This window comes from Phyllobates terribilis, unplaced genomic scaffold, assembly GCF_046119375.1.
Source record: "Phyllobates terribilis strain yellow unplaced genomic scaffold, ASM4611937v1 Scaffold_19__1_contigs__length_20705806, whole genome shotgun sequence".
In the NCBI taxonomy this organism is placed as follows: domain Eukaryota; kingdom Metazoa; phylum Chordata; class Amphibia; order Anura; family Dendrobatidae; genus Phyllobates; species Phyllobates terribilis.
Genome location: NW_027362779.1, coordinates 19,536,111 through 19,554,785, shown reverse-complemented (window position 1 = coordinate 19,554,785; position 18,675 = coordinate 19,536,111).

Below are 18,675 nucleotides of genomic sequence, written 5' to 3'. Positions count from 1 at the left end.
CTAATATGGAGCAGTGAACGCCCTGTGTGCCGCCATATGGTGCATCCCTAATGAGCGATATTCTACTATAGGAGACGATGTCTCATTATGATGACGGAGGTTACTGGATGCAACAATGTATCACAGAATCCATGATAATACTGTACAAAGTTACAGAAATGGAGACACAGTATGGGCCATGGGCAAAGTAATTGGGATCCATGGAACATAGATAACATAGGAGACCTATTACAGAAAAACCATGTGGAAATATTTCACCGTTGATGACAACATTCACATTGTTTGTGCTATAGACATGTACATACCTGACAATGGGGACGAGGACGGCAAGCTGGTTATAGCATCGTCTCTAGCAGATTCAGGAGAAGATCCTTTCTGCCTGTTAGGAAGAAGAAAAACGTGTAAATCACAAGTAAATTCAGTATAAAAGGGATTGTCTCACTAGAAGAACCCTGACTATAAGGCCTAATAGGACATATGAAAGTCATAGTGGGGAAGTCTCCTGCTCAAAACTACCTTCTATGGAAACAACTAGCAACAATGGCCGGCATGTAATACTACATATCTCCTGCAGTGTGGGCAAAACTAACAATGCCTGACCGGCAGCAATTATGGGCTGTTATCTCCAGCGGATTCTGAAGCCAATAGCCAATGACCGCTGATCATGGGGCGGTGGATGCTACATTCAATATTATGGTATTTATGTCCTATATTTGGTGTTGTGCTCATATATTAGCCTGGAGCTCCCAATAATGACCCCATAATCTACTCACATTTCTGAGATGTTTCTGCTGGATGCCGGGGTACACTCTGGAGGAAACTTGATAGGGGTGGTACAGAGCTAAATAAAGGACAAAAATAAGATATGAAATTCAATTTTTTACTTTTAGAGGTCTTTTTATGTATTCTGGATTTATTGATCACTTACTTTAGAAAGCCTTTTAGAGGATGTTGTAAAATTTTGGAAGAAAAGGCTCTCATTATCCTCACTTGTGTCCTCCTCCTCTGAGACAATAGGCTTGTCTGTATCAACGTGATCTACAAGACATAGGTAATGAAGTGTTAATAGCGGTTGTCAGTATAACACAGTCACCATTTATCACTACTATTAATGGGAACCGATTGTCACATATTATGGAAGACGAGACAAACAGCCGCTTAGTCTAGATGACGTCTTCTACTTACTGATAAATAAGCTGGTGTCCTCATCTGACACAAGCCGAGGAATGTACTCCGGCTTCTGACTTAGAAGGTTTTCAAATTCTAAGTCACTCAGGAACGGATAACTCTTGATCTCAAATGCTCCTCCTGGAAAAAGAAAAACAAAAGTGATGCGGACATTGTTAGAGGCTGCTCCATATCTGAACAGTATATCTTAATCTTAAGTAATGACAAAACCGAAGGAAACAAACTGAAAGTTATATTATGGAGAACTAGAAATAGGCAAGCAGATAGAGAAGTGCTGATCCTCATGGACAGGAGCGATGGGTCCTCGTTGTAAAAAGTGAATATTAATACTAATACAGTATATCAGTTACCTGTCCCAAGTCTTTGTGCAGGATTTGTTCTGAGCAGGTCATTAATAAGCTCCTGAGCATCGGGGGGAGGAGCGCGATCCCAATCCAAAATGATGTCTCCTGTTATATAGAAAATTACAGAAAATGAAACCTCTGTTTTGGACTGTACGATAAAGTAGAGGAAATAACTAAATTCATGTAACCAGTCAAAGCAATGATCGGATTATTTTACTTACCAGTGACAATATTTTTATAGAGCTCAGATAGGGAATCCCCATGAAATGGTACATATCCCACCAGAAACTCATGCAGGATGATCCCCATTGACCACCAATCAGCAGGTCTTCCATAGCCTTTCTTCAGAATGATTTCTGGGGCCATGTAAAGCGGGGTGCCACAGTCCTGGAAACCAACAGAAGGTAAAAATGAGAATCGATGAAATTATTATTATGACAAGTTCTCGACATAAAATCGCAATGACAGAAGATAAAATATCAGTGGAAAAGTTCTCTAGAAATGAAGAACGTAGAGAAGAGACAATAGTGTGATGAGATTTGTAAAGAACAAGCTAAGATCCTGTAAGTGATGCCGACCTCATGGTCCTGGAACTCTCTGGCGATGTCCTCCAATGATTCCTTGTGGGTGTTGGTTTCTGGTATCATGACACCAACTTTTGAAATCCCAAAATCGGCGACTTTAATGTGTCCAGCCGGTGTAATCAGGAGGCTGTGAAAGAGAAGATGGTTTTAGTCTCACAGTCTGTGTGGTAATAAATGATAACTTTCCCCCCCTTTATTATACTACAGGGGGCACTTACTTCTCTGGCTTCAGGTCTCTATGCAACACACCATAGCTGTGCAGGTATTCCACAGCAAGTATCGCTTCTGCAAAGTACAGGCGGGCCAAGGGGACAGATAAAGGACCCCTGGTGCTTAGGAGGGTCCCACAGTCTCCACCTATAGAAGAAAGGAAATATGAGCGGTGAGGGGTTTATAAAGCAGATCACCACGATGGATCATGGGAAGTGAGCGGAGACATTGGGGCAGGAGAGAATATATACAGATATAATGTATAGAGCACAGAATATTAGTCTGAGGTCATGGTGAGATGTCGTCCATGTCACTAATAAAGTGATGTCTCATCTCGTCTACAGCTGGCGATACTGACGTGCTCAGTGCGGACATACAGGGAGATCACACACATCAATGACTTTCCATAATATCTATAGTAAATGCTCTGCGGGGATGTAACCGTCCACGGGGACAAGTCCTAATGATATGAGCGGTGATAAGATGTCAGCAGACATGGGCTGAATATAATACATGTACATGTCCTACCTCCTACATACTCCATGACCATACACAGGTGAGATCTAGTAGGGAAGGAGCAGAGCATGGAGGTCACAAAGGGACAGTCAGCGAATGTCAGGATGTCCCTCTCCAGATAGGCCCCTTCCACATGTTTTGGAGTATCCAGGTCCCGCTTGGCAATTTTCTTCATAGCGAAGATCTTCTGTGAGTCTTTATGGTGAACTAAGTGGACAGACCTGGAGAGAAGAAGAAACCATGGTTTATAGTGAATCCTTATTAACAGTCCGTCTATAGAAGTCATTATATGATCTTCTGTTCTAATGTTTAATACCAGAAGTCCGACCATTACTAGAAATCCACATCTAGAAATACATGAAATAATACTACATAGATCATCTATGGGAGGGTCTGCACAATGCCACGTCTGCCAGACCCTCACTCAGGTCACATTATCACCTATGGAAAGTCTGCACAATACCACGTATGCCGGACCCTCACCCAGGTCACATTATCACCTATGGAAAGTCTGCACAATACCACGTATGCCGGACCCTCACCCAGGTCACGTTATCACCTTTCACCTCAGATCATGTCCCTATGATAACACTGAATGGCAAAGCACAGAGGATGAAGCATTATCATAGGGAACCCTGAGAAATGTGGCTTATGCTAACTGAAATCTCACCCAAAAGATCCGCTGCTGATCAGCTTAGATGTTTCGTAGTCGCTCATACGCGGCTTTCTCGCCGGGATCAATGATTCCATCAAGTCCTAGAAAAGAAGAAGAAGAAGAAATGATATTAAGATCTAGAAGCTGCTGGAGAAAATCTCCAGATGCAGAAACGTCTCCCCCTATATTATGTCCCAGCTGATGTCACTGATCCGATAGGTGAGCAGAAACCTGCTGACGGATTCCCTATAATATAAACGCTATTATCTAATGCAATAGTGTCATCTCCTCTAATAATAGAGGCGCCCCCTGGTTATATGGGGGATAATACTGGACGGGTCATTTACACCCCGTGATCTGGTGATACACAGACATCTACCTCTATAATACTTACACCGGCAGGTTCTTGGATCTCCGGGATCTCTAAGATTACACTGTCAGGATCCAACAGCTCAGTTGTTTCTAAAATAGTGATAAAATGATGAAGAAATAAAATGTATTAGAGGATATTAATCCTACAGACATAATACAGCAATATAATGGAGAAATGACTATTCTGTATGGAGGACGATGTGGGGCCATTATTCTTTATGGAGGACTATGTGGGGCCATTATTCTGTATGGAGGACTATGTTGGGCCTATTATTCTGTATGGTGGAATATGTGGGGCCCATTATTCTGTATGGAGGACTATGTGGGGCCCATTATACTGTATGGAGGACTATGTGGGGCCTGTGATTCTCTATGGAGGACTTTGTGGGGCCCATAATACTTTATGGAGGACTATGTGGGCCCATAATACTGTATGGAGGACTATGTGGTGCCTATTATTCTCTATGAAGGACTATGTGGGGCCCTTTATACTCTACGGTGGACTATGTGGGGCCCATAATACTGTATGGAGGACTATGTGGGGCCCATTAATCTCTATGGAGGACTATGTGGGGTCCATTATTCTGTATGGAGGACTATGTGGGGCCCATTATTCTGTATGGAGGATTATGTGGGGTCAATTATCCTGTATGGAGGACTATGTGGGGCCATTATACTGTGTGGAGGACTGTGTGGGGCCATTATTCTGTATGGAGCACTATGTGGGGCCATTATTCCATAAGGAGGACTATGTGGGGCCATTATTCTTTATGGAGGACAATGTGGGGCCATTATATTGTATGGAGGACTATGTGGGGCCATTATTCTGTATGGAGGACTATGTGGGGCCTATTATTCTGTATGGTGGAATATGTGGGGTCCATTATTCTGTATGGAGGACTATGTGGGGCCCATTATTTCGTATGGAGGACTATGTGGTGCCCATTATACTGTATGGAGTACTATGTGGTGCCCATTATACTGTGTGCCGGACTATGTGGGGCCCATTATTCTGCATGGAGGGCTATCTGGGGCACATTATTCTGTATGGATGACTTTGTGGGACCCATTATTCTGTATGGAGGACTATCTGGGGCCCATTATTCTGCATGGAGGACTTTGTGGGGCCGATTATTCTGTTTGGAGGACTTTGTGGGGCCCATTATTCTGTATGGAGGACTATGTGGTGCATTATTCTGTATGGAGGACTATGTGGGGCCCATTATTCTGTATGGAGGACTATGTGGGGCCCATTATTCTGCATGGAGCACTATGTGGGGCCCATTATTCTGCATGGAGCACTATGTGGGGCCCATTATTCTGCATGGAGGGCTATCTGGGGCACATTATTCTGTATGGATGACTTTGTGGGACCCATTATTCTGTATGGAGGACTATCTGGGGCCCATTATTCTGTATGGAGGACTTTGTGGGGCCGATTATTCTGTTTGGAGGACTTTGTGGGGCCCATTATTCTGTATGGAGGACTATGTGGGGCATTATTCTGTATGGAGGACTATGTGGGGCCCATTATTCTGTATGGAGGACTATGTGGGGCTCATTATTCTGCATGGAGGACTATGTGAGACCCATTATTCATTATGGAGGACTTTGTGGGACCCATTATACTGCATTCTGGTTGGCTCGTGACTTTTTCCAAGCTTTTCATTTTGGCTCTCTGTATGTTTGATTGCAGAGTGGAAAGAGTAACTATGACATTATCCCCTGTTCTCTATAATATCCGGATATTTCCGGTAGAAGGTTGTGTGATCGGCTCACCTGTAGTCAGATCGCTGCTCGGCCCCGGCTGACTCGTATTAGGGTCAGGGGTCTCTGGGGTCACATTTTGCTCGTCTTCGGTGTCGCCTTCTGGTGTCTCCTGATTGATAGAATATATAGAATTACCACGAGGAACCTTCCACTAAATCACCAAATCCACAAATCAGGAAGGACTAAACCCGCATTTAGAGACGCACCAACTGTAGCTATACAGATCAGCCGCCATCATGAGGACTTTTATCAGATAAAATGGATTAAGATGAGGTAACATTGCAAAAACATTAATATGGATAATAGAGGGAGACAGAGGCGGAAATACAGACTTCCCACCACTGAGCTGTGACTACATCAGCAGAATACAGACTGCCATCAGCAGAGACAGGCGGCCATATTACCTCTTGTGCTTGCCAGGAGCTGACAGGGAGGCCGATAAGATCTAACACCAGATCTTCTGATATCTGGCTGGTGATCTGGAGAAGATCAGAAAACAAGGACGTGTGATAGAGAAGATGATGGATCCTTACCGGGCGTTCCGATGAGCGGGCCGGACCTTCCAGTACACACAGGACTTTTTCGGCCAGTTCTTTAACAAAAGACAAATCTCTATATTGAGATCTTTTTTCAGCCTATAAAGAAGAAAAGAAACACAAATGAAAATTCTGAGATGAGAAAGATCACAATGAAGGCCGCCATTGTATCTGACGTCTGCTCCTCTCTGCAGATACATTGACTACATATCTGGGGTCTTGTCCTGTCTTATATTGGAAGAAAGAAGAAGCTTCTATCGCACCGTTATTATCCATTATTGTGGAGAAGATTTGTGCGGAGCGTCCACCATTTACCTGCTGTGGAATGTCCTAATGTTCCATAGCGAGAAACTGCAAGTGCTCAGTCACTATGGAGCCAACAACGGCAGCCATGACCCTGTGTAGATTGTACACAGTGACTGTGAGCTCTGATGTCTTAATGGCCGACCATCACTAGTGATGTCATCATGGAATCTTGTGATGGAATCTTATAGCGGCTGCTCTGCACAAATACATGCTGCCAAGCAATATTTAAAGTGTGTGGGGGCTCATGCTGTATATAGGGGGCTATGTGAGGGCTCATGCTGTATATAGAGGGCTATGTGAGAGCTTGGCTGTATATAGTGAGCTATGTGAGGGCTCATGCTGTATATAGGGGGCTATGTGAGGGCTCAGCTATTTATAGCGGGCTATGTGAGGGCTCATACTGTATATAGAGGGCTATGTGAGAGCTTGGCTGTATATAGAGGGCTATGTGAGGGCTCATACTCTAAATAGGATTCTGTGTGTGAGCTCATACTGTACATTGGTGCTATGTATGGGCTCTTACTGTATAAAGGGTGCTGTGTGTGGGCTCTTACTGTATATAGGGTATGTGTGTGGGCTCTTTCTGTATGTAGGGGGATGCCAGCACACTTAATTCTGCTCAATATTAAGTGATACAGTTAATAATATAAAATATAATTCATATGTTAATATTGAGCAGAATTAATTTCAGCCTATTGATTCGGCCTACACAACAGTCACATTTCTCATGTGGCCCCTCAGTAATATTACTTTCCCACCCCTGCTCTATTATGTATAGCGCTCTGTTATGTGTAGTGCACCCGAGCACCTGCATGTTAATCGCGTGACTTATCACATGATCTATCAAAGGGAATTATGTGCCATGTCATGTGATACATCGGGTGCTGGGGGCTCACGGCTCCTAAACTGCCCAGGGCCCTGGCTACTCTTAATACGTTCCTGCTTCTATCCCACCATTATTATCCATTATTGAGAAGTGTTATGCGGAGCTTCCGCCACTTACCTGCTGTAGTAATGTCCTGATGTTCTGAGGTAAATCCGTCAGATACTCTGAGGTGAGATGACCTCGGTGGTATTTGGTCAGGCAGTCTCTTACAAGCTCCATCACCAGCCGGTGAGTGAAGCTGAGGACGCCATCGGGTGGTTGAAGCACAATCTCAGGGCGATTGGTGGTAAGAATCTCCCATAGATCTTCTACTTGAAGATTGTCCAAAAGTAATTCAGCCATAGAAGCTGCAAGTGCGATCAGTCACTATATATAATAGCGAGAAACTGCAAGTGCGCTCAGTCACTATGGGATAGCGAGAAACTGCAAGTGCGATCAGTCACCATAGAATAGCGAGAAACTGCAAGTGCGCTCAGTCACTATGAAGCCAACAAAGGCAGCCGTGACCCTGTGTACATTGTATATATAGTGACTGTGAGCTGTGATGTCATAATGCCCGACCATGACCTGTGATGTCATCATGGAATCTTGTGATGGAATCTTCAAGGAGTGGCTCTACACACATACATGCTGCCGAGCAATATGCTTTTTTGGCCGTCCTCTTTTATTTCCAAATACAACACAACCAGGATAAGGGAATGTTCACACGTTGCGTTTTTGCAGCATTTTTTTCCACACCAAAAACCAGGTTGTACTCAGGAAAAACACTGCATACAATCCACACTTATTTGCTGTGTTTTTGCAGTGTTTATACTTGTGGGTTTTTTTTTCATTCATTTGAATGGGTGAAAAATGTTGCAAAACCCCTGAAAGAATTAACATCCTGCAAATTTAAAATAAAAAAAGGAAAAAAACGCAGCATGTGAATGAGACTTTAGAAATCTCATTCACTAAGCTGGTACTGTAAAACGCAGTGTTTTAGCAGCAGAAAAATAACCCTGAAAAAACTGCCACTTGTGAACATTACTCAAAGATATAATAGTCATATTATGGGAAATATTGTGTATATTTATTCCGCGCGTGTCTTTTTTTACCCAATAACATTTACCTCATTGGTTGCAGAGTTTACTATTAACAACTGTGACAAATATTGAAGAATTAATGATGTGACCCAAGTGATCAATCATTTACGTCATTAATGGTGATGGGCGAGCACTAAAATGCTCGGGTGCTCGATGCTCGGGTCGAGCACATTGGAATACTCGGCTGCTCGACCCGAGCAATGAGCCCAATGTAAGTCTATGGGAAACTCGAGCATTTTTCAGGCGGCTCCCCCCGGCGGTCTGCAGAGGGCCTAAAAATTGCCCAAATCGATGGGAACAGTGCTCAAATGACATGGGAACAGCATGGGGAAGACCCCTGGAAGCATTTCTGACTCCCAGGTCACTGCTGTCAACAACGTTGTCAGAAGTATTTATGCCACTTTTACGGACTCACAATAAAACATACAAAAACGAAACCAAAATGGATTTTCCTGGGAAGTATGTTAAGGAACATCCTTTCCAGGGTTATAACTTGTATATAAGGGAAAATAAATAACCAAAAACAAAAATACTCCTCCACACCTTGGGCTATGTTCACACGTAGCGTTTTTGATGCGTTTTTGCACTTTTGCATTGCTTTCAACCAACACAAATGCATTCACCAGGAAATGTCATTTTAACATTTTACAATCTTATCTGGCCATGTGTTGTGTGACACGTCATCAGACACATGCATACAGTGCTGAAAAGACATGGGAACAGCATGGAAGCATCTCTGACTCCCAGGTCACTGCCTAAAAGTGTGCCCATCATAAGAGATGCTTGGCGCATGCGAAGATGCCTCCCGCCATGGACCTGTCGTTACAGACTTGCAACAATCACCATCCACGTCCTTGTCTCTCCTCAGCGTTCAGTTCCTTGGAATGCAAGTGCAAGTATGCAGGCAGCCACCCACCTACCCACCGGCTGCAATACTATACTGACAAATTTTTGACAGCTTCTTGCACTTGAAATGTAGCCTTTTAGGCTCGTGGAGGCGGAAGCTTTTCATAACCTCATGTCGGCGGCGGCCGGGTGCCCATACTCTTTCCCCAGCCACCACTATATTTCCCGGTATCGCCTCTGCCTTCCACAAGCACGGGTCCCACAACATTACCCGTGCCCTCCCCAGTGCACTTACTGAGAAGGACCGCCTAACCACAAACACATGGACAGGTGAACGTGGCCAGGGACGGTCCATAGCCAGTCCACAACTTTTTTTTGCTGACAGTTGTATTTAGCTCGGTGAAAGGACTGGCATAGAGGGAAACCGTATCTACCCTGGGTGTCATTTCTCCCAGGAAGTCCTGTAATTCAGCTTGTTGCAGAAGCAATGGCAGTCCGTCCAACATCAACTCGCACTTGTCGGTGGTGCTTTGACACACACACATCTTTCTTTTCGCATTTTATTTCTTGAATACAGAGTTGGACAATGGCCTGATCTGTAATGCTTTTTGAGAAATAACATGCATAAGCATGGCCGATCCACATTAAAAAAGCAGCCACAGAGTGTCCGGAAACCTTCCCCCACAATTTTATTAGCCAGGGCAGCTTTTCGGCAGGGTTGGACGGGCCCACCAGAGAACCGGAGACTACTCCGGCGGGCCCTGGCTTCTCCTTCTGGAGAGTTCATAGTGCCGAGGTGAGGCCATGATGATGATAGAGGCCACCATCTGCTTAGTTTTCTGTTACTTGGAATGCAAGTGCAAGTATGCAGCCATCCACCCACCCACAGGCCGCAACACTAAACTGCCACATTTCTGGGCAGCTGCTTGCACTTGAAATATGGCTTTTTAAGCTCGTGGAGGCGGAAGCTGTCCACAATCTTATGGCGGCGGCGACTGGGTATCTATACTCGGTCCCCAGCCGCCATTATTTTTTCCGGTATTGTCTCCTCCTTCCACAAGCATGGGTCCCACAACATTACCCGTGCCCTCCCCAGTGGAAGGACTGCCTAACCACAAACACGTGGACAGGTGAATATGGCCAGAGACGGTACGGAGCCAGTCCACAACTTTTTTTGCTGAGAGTTGTATTTAGCTCGGTGAAAAGACTGGCATAGAGGGGAACATCATACTGTGTGTGGGGGAATGTACTGTGGGGGCATCATAATGTGTGGGGGGAATGTACTGTGGGGACATCATACTGTGTGTGTGGGGGAATGTACTGTGGGGACTCCATACTGTGTGTTGGGGGGAAATGTACTGTGGGGACATCATACTGTGTGGGGGGAATGTACTGTGGGGGCATCATACTGTGTGTGAAGGAATGTACTGTGGGGGCATCATACTGTGTGTGGGGGAATTATACAGTGTGTTGGAGGAATGTACTGTGGGGGCATCATACTGTGTATGTGTGGGAATGTACTGTGGGGGCATCATACTGTGTGTGGGGAGGAATGTACTGTGGGGAATCATACTGTCTGTGGGGGGAATGTACTGTGGGGACATCATACTGTGTGTGGGTGAATGTACTGTGGGGACATCATATTGTGTGTGGGGGGAATGTACTGTGGGGGTATCATACTGTGTGTGGGGGAATGTACTGTGGGGACATCATACTGTGTGTGGGGGAAATGTACTGTGGGAGCATCATACTGTGTGTGTGGGGGAATGTACTGTGGGGACATCATACTTTGTGTGGGGGGGATGTACTGTTTGGACATCATACTGAGTGTGGGGGAATTTACTGTGGGGGCATCATACTGTGTGTGAGAATTTACTGTGGGGGCATCATACTGTGTGTGAGAATTTACTGTGGGGACATCATGCTGTGTAGGGGCATTATATTGTGTGTGAGGGGGAATATACTGTGGGGGCATCATACTGTGTGTGTGGGAATGTACTGTGGGGGCATCATACTGTGTGTGGGGAGGAATGTACTGTGGGGGCATCATACTGTGTGTGTGGGGGGAATGTACTGTGAGGGCATCATACTGTGTGTGTGTGGGGGGAATGTACTGTGGGGGCATCATACTGTGTGTGGAGGAATCTATTGTGGGGACATCATACTTTATGGGGAGGAATGTACTGTGGGGACATCATACTGTGTGTGTGAGGGAATGTACTGTGGGGGCATCATACTGTGTGTGGGGAGGAATGTACTGTGGGGCCATCATACTGTGTGTGGGGGGATGTACTGTGAGGACATCATACTGTGTGTGGAGGAATGTACTGTGGGGGCATCATACTGTGTGTGTGAGGGAATGTACTGTGGGGGCATCATACTGTGTGTGGGGAAGAATGTACTGTGGGGCCATCATACTGTGTGTGGGGGGATGTACTGTGAGGACATCATACTGTGTGTGGAGGAATGTACTGTGGGGGCATCATACTGTGTGTGTGAGGGAATGTACTGTGGGGGCATCATACTGTGTGTGGGGAGGAATGTACTGTGGGGCCATCATACTGTGTGTGGGGGGGAATGTACTGTGGGGACATCATACTGTGTGTGGGGGGAATGTACTGTGGGGGCATCATACTGTGTGTGGGGGGGAATGTGCTGTGGGGACATCATGCTGTGTGTGGTGGAATGTACTGTGGGGACATCATACTTTGTCGGGGGAATGTACTGTGGGGGCATCATAATGTGTGTGTGAAGAGCTGTTTATCATCGTACAATGATTGAATAACGGGAGCAGATGATTTATAAAAAGCACTGAATTATATGGTGTGGATTTGCTGCTACTGTGTCACCCCAGGCCTGGATGCCACAAACTTGTAAGGCTGTGTCTGAGAGTCGGAGGGAGGTTCTCTGGTCATGGACCATTAGCATGCAGCACCTCCTGTCCCAGGCCAGTAGGGGGAGCAGGCTGCCCCTATAAAAGCTGGTACTGAGGGCAGGGTTAGGGAGACCAGGACCCACTTCTGAAGCATCCAGAAGGGTTCCCAGAAGAGAGGGACAGGTCAACGGCAGCTGAGGAGTCCAGGAGGCTAAGGAGGAACAGCAAGCCAGGGACAGAGGCGACGAGAGCTGGTCCTGGCTGAGAGAGAACAACATACTGGACACTGGGATCCGAGGCTGTCAGAATTGCAAGTCCTGCAGCAGATCATCTACTTGCGAGGGATTTTAGGTCCCTTGGCCTAAGAAGCCTGGAAGGTCCGCCACACAGAGGGACCAGTACAGCACAGACAAGCTATAGGTACCTAGGGCCCGAGTCGCAAGCCATACAGGCGTAGTACACGGCCAGCTCAGGGACGTGGGCTATCATACCACTAAAGGGGGAGATAGTCAGCAAGGGCAGAGAGAGAACGGTAGGCCTACCCACTCACCCTGACCAGTGGAGCTCGCCCGAATGCCCTCAGACACCCAGGTCCATTCCTCCCTGTACTCCTGGTGGGTCTGTGATAAGATCTGCAGTAAAAGACCCTGGACTGCATTATTGGACTCTGTGTGATTACTGCTGCGCCTGCACCATCACCCCCAGCATCCTATTACACTGCCCTGAGGCTACACTCCTCCCGTGGGGAGTTGTACTATTCCCTGCTGCACCCCCAACACCAGCCTCAGCGGTCTGCCCCGCAGCGGCGGTCCTCCCTGACCGCAATCCACAGGTGGCGTAGTCGGACTTTCAAAACCTACAAATACACTGCCACAGCATTTGGTCTGACCACCCTGAGCCACGGGACCGGGTCGCCACTACTACTCCCAGCATTGCCCTGTTGTCTGGTTCCGAGAGCCCCACGGCCCAGGGGGCGAGTCACTACAAGTAAGGATAGACGATACAATAAGCTCTATCGTAACATGTAGCAGCGAGTCAGCGGAATGTATCAATTCTAATATTGAGCAGAATTGATTTCAGCCTGTTGATTTTTCCCTCCAGAACAGTGGAGGGCTCCTCGGGAAAATAAATTGGCCATCCCTGGTATAACGTAATACTAAAATCTCACAATTTATGAGAGAAAACTGTATTTTATAACGATGCTTCCGTACATAAATCAAGAGAACTTCTTTTCATCAGACGACCCCTTTATCACCTATCCAAGGTGATCGGTGGTGTCCAACAGCTTAGAGCGGCACTGATGGGCAGAATGCGGCACTTTTATCACTTTTGGAATTGGACAGCGGTGCACATGCTCAGTCTGACCTCCATTCTTGCCCTTTGGGGCTGCAGAGCGCTCTGCTTTTTCCAACAGCTCCATTGAGAATGAATGGATCAGTGGTCGGGCATCCAACCAGACGCTCCATTTTGTAACAGGGATAGAAATAGATGAGAAGATGCACTTAAATGTTTGGCCGCAGCAAGAGTGCATCGAGTGCCTGTGCTTGGTTTGAACAGTCATTCTGTGCTGACAGAGCCCTTTAAGGCCTCAAACCTATTAGATAATTGTCAGCCCTACATTGTTTCTGGGCAGACAGTTACACAAGATTATGTCCCATTTCATGAAGATTGGCCTTTTACACGCCTGTTTTAGTGAAGGATTAGCTGGAAAAACCTGCGGCGCTGTTAAGCCTCTCCCCAAGAAGCTCCGCAAGGCTTCAAAATTTTGCCGGTGCTGGTCAAGACTGGTGGACACATGGGAAAAGTCAAATTTTGGCAAAATTGAACAATCTGCATTGTGTGTAATATTTTATGATACAATAAATGATTAGAAAAATGCAAGTTTTATTAATGAGAAAAAAACTGAACTTTGCAGAATTTGTTGGCGACATAGAAATATGTAAAAAATATAAAAGTGTAAAAATTTTTTTACAATTTTTGATGCTTACATTAAAAACTTGAGCAATTCCCCCAAAAATCATTAGAGCCATGAAATCAATACATATACAGATGAAACCAGAAGTTTCCATCCACTATATAAAGAGACACATCTGCATGTTTTTATCAATATCTGACATGAAATCAGAATAAACCTTTCCCGTTTTAGGACAATTAGGATTACCATCATTTTTGATATTTTCCAAATGCCAGAATAATGAGAGAGAGAGAATGTTTTAAGGCATTTTTATTACTTACTGCAAAGTCTTAACATTATTCTAATCACTAATCAGTGTGTATATTTGTTCACGACACAATAGAATCCCATAATTTCTGCCTATTCACATCTTAGTATTATGTATGATCAGGTTAGAGTGTATGGCTGCTGAGCGCTAGCATTTATGGGCGCCTCCCCCTGACCTTGGCTGTTTCTGGCTCTTAGACCCTGCTGGCACGCACTGCCGTCATGTCCGTGACTGCACTGCCGGCTTGCGGGTCAAATGCCAGAAGCCGCAGAGTCACATGTATTGTGGCGGGCACAGAATGTCTCACGCCGTATACCAGCCAGAACACATACCGGAAAGTCAGGTGACACACTTTTTCTCTCCGGCTCGGTTCATGATTGGATTAGGCTCCCTATATAACATCTGGCGTTCCCCTCCCTGGCACGACCCCTGAGGAAGTGTTGATGAAACGCGCGTCGGGGTGGAGGGACGCGTGATTACCCTGCCTAGAAGCTGCCATTCTAACCAGGTATTTCTTTCTCATGATGTGTTGAGCTGTTTTGTCTATTTGTGGACAGTGCCACTATTACACTATAGTTATTCTATGGGACCGTACCCAGCCTCTTTTATGTACCCAGTCTCCCCTGATAGATATACTAACATTATTAACCGCTATATGCATTAGTTTCTTTGAGGCTGGAAACAATACGTTATCTTTATCTAAGCACTTTGCACTTTTTTGCTGGACAGTCGACTTTATATCATCATATGCACTGCCGCTTTACATTTTATAGGCGTATCTCAAACTCATCAGTGATAGTCTAGTGACCGTTATAATAGCATATGCATTTCTTTCTTTCTATTTTTGCCACATGAGCGGTTATTCAGATTGAAATCTTTTGTAGTGCATTTGTATAGTCACATTATTTCAGTAATGGGGTAATATATGGTTATTACTCTTGCTGCGCAGATATAGGGTACAGCATTTGTTTGTCCCTCACATTTGAGGCCCCTGCTATTTTAATTATTGTTATTTTATGTTCTAATAAAATTATATTGTTAATATTATTTGAAGTGTTCATGTTTTTGTTTATCCTACCAGGGTTCTGGTTATAGTAGAATCAATTTTTGATATATATAAAGTCAAAAGTTTACATACATTTCATTAGTATTTGGTACCATCACCCTTAAACTGAATGACTTGGGTCAAACTTTTGGGATATCCTTCCACAAACTTCTCACAATAGTTGGTCGGAATTTGGACCCATTCCTCCTGGCAAAACTGGGGTAACAGATCCAGGTTTGTAGGTCGCCTTGCTCGCAGCAAGAGTGCCCATAAATTTTCAATAGGATTGCAATCAGAGCTTTGTGATAGCCACGCCGAAACATTGACTTTGTTATTCTTAAGCCACTTTGTTCCCATTTTGTCAATATGCTTCGGGTCATTGTCCATTTGGAATACCCATTTCCGCCCAAGCTTTAACTTCCTGGCTGATGTCTTGAGATGTTGCTTCAGTATTGCCACATAATCTTCTTTTCTCATGGTGTCATCTATTTTGTGAAGTGAACCAGTCCCTCCTACAGCAAATCAACCCCAGATCATGATGCTGCCACCCCCATGTTTCACAGTTGGGATGGTGTTCTTAGGCTTCCAAGCTTCTCCCTTTTTCCTCCAAACGTAGCGATGGTCATTATGCCAAAAAAGTTCAATTTTAGTTTCATCAGACCACAGACATGTCTCCAAAAATTAAGGTCTTTGTTCCTGTGTGCATTTGCAAACATTAATTTGGCTTTTTTATGTTTCTTTTGGAGTAATGGCTTCTTCCTGGCAGAGTGGCCTTTCAGCCCATGTTGATACAGTACTCGTTTCACTGTGGTTATTGACACAATCTTACCATCTTCCGCCATCATCTTCACAAGGTCTCTTGCTTTTGTCCTTGGGTTGATATGCACGTGTCGGACCAAAGCACGTTCATCTCTGGGACACAGAACCCGTCTCCTTCCTGAGCGATAAGATGGCAGTACATTCCCATCTTGTTTATACTTGCGTATAATTGTTTGTACAGATGAACGAGGCACCGTCAGGTATCTTGAAATTGTATCTAAGGATGAGCCAGACTTGTGCAAGTCCACAATTCTCTTCCTGATATCTTCGCTAATTTCTTTAGACTTTCCCATGATACTACAGAAATAAAAACTATTAGAAGCTTCCAAACACATTACATCATCATATGGGCAGTCCAGAATTGTTTAAAGGCATAGTAATCTTAGTGTGTGTAAACTTTTGACTTTGCAGTAAGTAATAAAAATGACTTAAACATTCTCTCTCTCTCATTATTCTGGCATTTGGCAAATTTTAAAAATTATGGTAATCCTAATTGACCTAAAACGGGAAAGGTTTATTCTGATTTCATGTCAGATATTGAGAAAAACATGCAGATGTGTCTTTTTATATAGTGTATGGAAACTTCTGGTTTCAACTGTATGTGTGTGTGTGTATGTATATATGTATATATTACACATACAGTTATGGCCGAAAGTGTTCACTCCCTTGAAATTGTTTTCAGAAAATGAAGTATTTCTCCCAATTATTGCAGTTACATCTGTTTTGCTATACACACTTTATTTTCTTTGTGTGTATTGCAACAACACAAAAAAGCAGAAAAAAAGGCAAATTGGACATAATTTCACACACAGCCCCAAAAATGGTCTGAACAAAATTGTTGGCACCCTCAACTTTAATATTTGGTTGCTCACCCTTTGGAATAAAATAACTGCAATCAATCGCTTCTTATAACCATCAACAAGCTTCTTACACCTCTCAGCTGGAATTTTGACCACTCTTCTTTTGTAAACTGCTCCATGTCTCTCATAGTTGCTGCTACTTCATACCTCTCCAGCGCTATGTTTCCATCCATTTCAGCGGGCTTCTTGAAGTATGTTTGGGGTCATTCTCCTGGAAGAACCATGACCTAGGACGCAAACCCAGCTTTCTGACACTGGGCACTACATTGCGACCCAAAATCCGTTGGTAATATTTTTCAACAATTTTGGTTCTCAAGTACTCAGACAGTTCTCTTCTCTTTCTGTACTCCATGCTTAGTGTGGCACACACAGACACAATGCAAAGATTGAGTCAACTTCTCCACTTTTTATCTGGTTTCAGGTGTGATTTTCATATTGCCCACACCTGTTACTTGCCACAGGTTAGTTTGAATGAGCATCACATGCTTGAAACAAAGTTGTTCACCCACAATTTTGGAAAGGTGCTATCAATTTTGTCCGGCCCATTTTTGGGGTTTTGTATGAAATGATGTCCAATTTGCCTTTTTTCCTTTTGTTTGTTTTTTTCTTTTGTTCCAATACACACAAAGAATATTAAACATGTGTATAACAAAACATGTGTAATTGCAATAGTTTTCTGGGAGAAATACTTCATTTTCTGGAACAATTTTAAGATTGCCAACACTTTCGGCCGTGGCCATATATAGTAGCTGAGTACAGGTGGCTGCTGGGGCCCCTGATACCATTACTATGTGGCCCTTACACCTGATATACAGTGGTGGCACCCCTGCAATTCTGTCAGATAATACTCAGTTTCTTCCTGAAAATGATTGCAATCACAAATTCTTTGGTATTATTATCTTCATTTAATTTTCTTGCAAAGAAAAAACACAAAAGAGAATGAAACAAAAATCAAATCAATGATCATTTCACACAAAACTCCAAAAATGGGCCAGACAAAAGTATTGGCACCTTCAGCCTAATACTTGGCTGCACAACCTTTAGCCAAAATAACTGCGAACAACCGCTTCCGGTAACCATCAATGAGTTTCTTACAATGCTCTGCTGGAATTGTAGACCATTCTTCTTTGGCAAACTGCTCCAGGTCCCTGATATTTGAAGGGTGCCTTCTCCAAACTGCAATTTTGAGATCTCTGCACAGATGTTCCATGGGATTCAGGTCTGGACTCATTGCTGGCCACCTTAGAAGTCTCCAGTGCTTTCTCTCAAACCATTTTATAGTGCTTTTGGAAGTGTGTTTTGGGTCATTGTCCTGCTGGAAGACCCATGACCTATGAGGGAGACCCAGCTTTCTCACACTGGGCCCTACATTATGCTGCAAACTTTGTTGGTAGTCTTCAGACTTCATAATGCCATGCATACGGTCAAGCAGTCCAGTGCCAGAGGCAGCAAAGCAACCCCAAAACATCAGGGAACTTCCGCCATGTTTGACTGTAGGGACCATGTTCTTTTCTTTGAATGCCTCTTTTTTTTCCTGTACACTCTATGTTGATGCTTTT